Source organism: Stegodyphus dumicola, chromosome 4 (assembly GCF_044657685.1).
Source record: "Stegodyphus dumicola isolate Sdum_Otavi_A_Nest chromosome 4, ASM4465768v1".
NCBI lineage: Eukaryota > Metazoa > Arthropoda > Arachnida > Araneae > Eresidae > Stegodyphus > Stegodyphus dumicola.
In genome coordinates, this window is record NC_140771.1 from 225,601,371 (window position 1) to 225,607,370 (window position 6,000).

Here is a 6,000-nt window from a genome sequence, read left to right on the forward strand (position 1 = left end):
CTTATGAACTTAAAATTTTTCATTTTCGGATAACAGGAAAAGTTCATCATGTTCGTCTTCGTCATATCTTCAGGCCCATCGTCAAATTCTGTTTCTTCTACATCATCACTATTACTCTGATCCATAAATAAATAATCATCTACCATTCCATCTAGATTGTTAGAAATACTACATTTTTTAAATTACTTCGGTTTCAATTTTGTTCCTCCTTTTATTATTCACTCGCACACTATTTCTAGACTGGCATACAGCATTTTCCTCCTTTTGTAGATGTATTTCACCCTCTAATATCTTTGTGTTCCTGTCATCCTGTAATATCCGTCATTTTAAATTTACCTTGAATGTTTTATTGATATACACATCTAATGGCATTAATCTGCCTGGAATAAATGCTGTGCCTCAACAATTTCTTCAAGTTATCCCTTAGATGGAATATGAATATGTCCGAAATTAAAAGACTTCCTTTATTCTTTAAGCCAACAGGACACTTTTGCCAAGCATATATCACCCATAATTTCACACTGTTTTATTCCATACATCCTTTATCATAAACATGAATGAAAATACCACGTGGAAAGCTACAATTTGGCACTGTCTCTCTTTTAAAAATAATCATGCGTTTTAATTTTTTTACTGTTCGCTAAACAGTGAGGTGAGTTATTTTGTGATCTGTTGTGTTATATAAATCGTTTTTGTGCCTTTCACATCAATTGCCCCTTATTGTTTGTCAATTCAATATACCATTACTTTAAAGGCAAGGCTGGGAAAAATCTTCGAATGAATGACTTCAAAGAATAAAAGCATTGCACATGTATCTTTAATGTTTAATGTAATGTAAAGAAAATGTTGCGCATTATATGATGAATATATTTAAAAATTAAAAAATATAGGTAATCCAGTTATATGATGAACATATCTAAAAATTTTAAAAAAATATAGTTCATAGGTGCACGTTATATCCCGGAATATACGGTATGTATATGAGACTATTAAATGCATTTTTATATACATACATTTCTGTTTATAGGGAATAAATGTATTAAAATTAAAAGGTATGTTCACAGGTATGAAAACCTTGTACTATAAGTAACAAGTTAATTTCAGAGAAATCATCAAAATCTCTATATGATTTTTGTTTATTTAAACTATTTTTTCTTTTATAAGTATAAATTGATAATTATATATAAATATATTGAGTAAATTGTCCTTCATAAAGGAACAAAATATTGCCAATTCAAAAATGCTAAACTTAAAAGAATTGTATCTTAATTTAGTTCATTAGTTAAGTTATGTTTTGTTGCTTTCTGATAATGAATATATTTACAATCAGTTCCTAATTTCCCAGGCCTTGTCTAAGGAAAAAAGATTACATTGTTTATTATAGAACATTTAGAAAAATGCTATCAGAATAAAGCAAAACGTCTGTGAGAAATAGAGAATTTAAAATATCATGCTTAAAATAACAACAGTGACAGCAAATGATGTCACTGTCAAAAAAACAGTATTTAAAAGCCATACTTATCCATAACAATCTGTACATGATCTAAAATATATAAGCATTGTTAAATCATCCATTAAAAATAAATTGCAAAATCATTAAAAATAGTGCACAGCTATTAATACTATGTTTTCCATATCTTATCACTATGCTAGAACAATATAAACAAAAAGTTTTTCTCTCCGTTTTTAATGTATTAGATGAACTTATTATCCAGTATAAAATGGCCTATAAGTATAGATCAATTCATAATAGCATTTTTCTGCTAATTATAATATGGGTTCTTCTTTGTCCCTTCCCCTTAACTGCTGTGGGATTAATTCCTTGGAATTACCACAGTTAATCTAGCGTTTACTGTATTTACACAATCATTTTTAATGTTTGAAACATTTAGTCTGTGCTGTTCATATTCCAAGAGTGAAATGCTTTTTGCAGCATGAATTAAATTTCCATTTAATTTCAATGATTCTATAGTGTAGTTTGTTTTGACAATAAAATCGATAATCAGCTTCTGTGATTATACTTTGAGTACATATTTGTGTAATATATTGTAATGTGTTATTGATGAATTTATTTCTTATTTAAATTGCTTAGTTTGTTCAGACTGCTTCAAACAAAGGATTATAATTTAAGGTGACCTGCATGATGTTAAATTGTAAACCTTTAGTTTAAAATATTCATCTATCATCTTTTGTTTGAAAATACGCTGACCATTGTCTAATTGATTGAAGAGAGAAACATTAGTAATTCTTTCATGTGGGCAGAGAAACGCACAAGATGTTTTTGTTTTTCCTATAGCAGTGGTCGGCAAAATCGTTAGTCAACAGAGCCAATTATCAGCAGTTCAACGATTGAAATTTCTTTTGAGAACCACATTTTTTAAACATAAATTATATAGGTAGATATATTGTTATTTACTTAATTAGGGTACTCTTAGGCGTGCTTGTACTAAGAACATTCTCAGTCTGATCAACGTACATTTGTTGAGGTCGGCTCTCTTCTAACTCTCCGATCCACACTCGTCTTGTATGTTGATTTTGTGTATCTTTTTTCGTTCATTCTCTTAATATGTCCAAACAGTCTTAACATACCTTTCTTTAATTCTCAGCACATCTTTTTTCACTCCACAACACTCCCTAAAAATACTTGTTTTTAAGTCCTATATAGTTAAACTATATAGGTGTGTCGAAGAAAACTTGATGCTACACTGATAAGGTATCCAAAAACTTAAATCGTTATAATGACAAACGAACACTAATGTGAACAATGGCTTTGCATCTCCTTGGAAAGTTTGTGTAACTCAGGTTTGCATGTTCTTATTTTTAATTTTAAGACTAATTCCTAGCTCTCATCAATAAGACAACTTCTCCTCAATTTACTTTTAATGAGATTCATGCTTTAAAATGATTGTTCGCATAAATATATAGACCTGAATAAAGAAAGAACAGCAAACGCTAGTTTTTTCAGCTGATTTTATGAGTCAGGAATACTATTCCATGTGTTAAAAAACATCATATTTTCCTTTTCCAGGTGTTTCAAAACAGACTACTTGTTCTTTGAACTAAGCTCACATTTGTTTTTCTCCAGTGTTTATATATCAGCACTAAAACTTTCAAATTTCGAACTCCATAATTCTTTGTTTTTTTAAATCCAGTAATTGAATTTCGAAGTTGCCAATGTTAAAGAGAAAAATTGGTTGATCTTTACATTATGGTAACTTGGCGTTTTTTTGGCGAAAATTTGGCGACCAACTCTCCTACAGCAACCTTCTATTTTTTTTTTCCCGCCGCCATTTTGTCTTCACGAAGTAAATACATGTTTCTTTTCTTTTTATCTACTGAACACTTCTTCCAACAATCTACTAGCTGAATTACACTTATGCTAGAAATTTTATCTAACATGCTTAATCATGACAAATATTCACTGCAAAATTGGGAAAAAGTGCACAATACCATACTCCTTATGCGTTTTTCAAAATAACACATACACATAAACCATGTACACGCCGACTTATTTTTACTTAAAAAAACATCCCAGAATTGCACAAAAATGGCATTGCGCACACTCTTCACTATATCCATGTACACTGCTTTTTTCTCATAAATTAGAAAAATTTCACGAAAATACATGACAATTTTCTCAATCTTTAAACCCGATAAAAAGAACATATATGAAATTACCTGATCGCGAAAAAGTATTTACCCTTTCCAAATATGAACATTTCCACATATAAAATAAATAAAATATCCAAAAACTTTTACCTCTAAATCATCTATTACATTATACACGTCACCAACGAATTCATACCGCAAGCATTACAAATACTTAGTATCAAATATTTAAATTATTTCCATGCATGTTTACTTCAACTTAAACGTATACCAAATTCCTACAAACATAAAATTCACAAAATAACTATCATTTCATTAAAATATAATTAAATTCAAAAACACTACTTAAAATATAAATGAGCACATACATTAAATTAATAAAAATTACCTTACAATCCTAATTACTTTAAACTAAATCATTGCTAATAACAATTTTCCCAATAATACCAAATTCCTTTACTTCCACCTTACATTTAGAACAATGCATAAAAATAATATCCACAAATAATTAAAAATACTAACTTACCTAATCTTCTTCAGAATCTTGATTACGTGTCCGATAAACTTTTCTTTAGTTACGGCCATGGGATCCAAAAATTCACGAACACTGTTTCACACAACACAGAATAAACCAAATACAAAATTTCCAGATTTTTTCCCGATTTCCCCCCTTTTCCGATTAAAGAACCGTAATTCGTCCATTAATATCACATGACATATCCCATGATCTCTCATTTCCCTCACACAAAATAATGCGTAATCGGAACTGAGTACTGCTCACATTATTACCAAAGTCCCAGGTAGTAACCTTTATCGCCTCCAAAATGTCGCCAAACTACCAGTTACCATATTTGTAAAGATCAACCGAAAAATTTAATTCTGTTATAATAGTATTAAGAGGTTTTTGGTAAAAGTATATTTACTGGTACCCCTTAAGGAAACTTGGCGATTTTTGACGGTACATGGATATCGAGTTTGTGTAATTCTTTGACTTATTATTTTGGCTAAAAATCGCTGCTACACAAAGCCAAAATAACACGACAAAGAATTGCACAAACTCAGTATCAGTGTACACATTGACCTGTTTTCATTTAAAACATCCCAGAATTGCACAAAAATGGCATTGTGCACTCCTTTGACTTTATCCATGTACACATCGGCCTATTTTCACTTAAAAAAACCTCAGAGAATTGCACAAACTAGGTTTTGCGCATTCCCTTGACTTTGTCCATGTACACATCAAATTATATTCACTTAAAACGTCAAAGGAGCAGCCAACAAAAAACTATATAATCTCAATAAACTGCATTTCAAATCAAACAATGGAATAACATTAAAAAGGAAATTCATCTTTGCACTACACAAAGAAGCTATCTGCTTACCTTATTATTTACGAATTAACAAGTCTTCAGTCAATCAAAACTCCTTAACAGCATCCAAAAACCTCATAAAATTATCTGAACTAGAATCTGTATACTGGTGCCACCATATAAATTCACAAAATAAGAGTAATCACAAAAAAATATCCTCCGTAGTGATGTTCGACCATATGCATTTCCTTCCTACAAAAGGACACCTAATATTGGCTACTAAGTGAACCTTCATTCCAGTCAAGTAATACTGTTTTCCCCTTTCTTTCCAAATCGTAAAGAATCTTCAAATTAATATTACCACATTCAGCCATTTTACTGTCTAAACCACAAAACACTTCCTACCCAACACACACACCCTGGCAAATTTACTGCAATCATGCAACCGATTGCGTGATAATAGGGTTTCCATAACATTCAACTATTTAGGCTACCATAATAAAAACAACTTTGCAATAATACAAGGGGTATCCTTCTCTCTAACCAGGTTTTTAACAAAAGCTAAAGTTGCTTTGTTATTTCTGAATTCCTGAAACTTCTTGAGAAAAATTCTCTTATATTTAAAACTACTGTTTTGAAATAGCAAAATTGAGTATCAGAATTATTTTCTTAGGGATGTCTCAACAGGCTTGGAAAGTCATTCGAATTTTCTGTTTCAAAATCTTCAACAAAGAGAGATAATTTGTTTTCAAATGACATAACTTCTTCTAACATTGAAAAAATTGTGTTTTCTTTTCCCTGTAGTTTTTGATTAAGCTGATTTAGATGAGATGTAACATCTAACATAAAATAAAATTTTTTGGATCCACTGATTGTTCGTTAGTTCTGGATAATAAATACCCTTTTTATGGAGAAATGCTTGAATTTCTGTTAACCGTTTGACTGCTACGCGGTGCAAAAGCGGTGCATTCATTTGTCTCGAAAATCACGATGCAGTTAGTTATTTTAGAATACACTCGTGTTACAAAGTACGTGTGAGGTCAGACTACGTTCGCACCCACGGAGCAACAAAGACACTGAA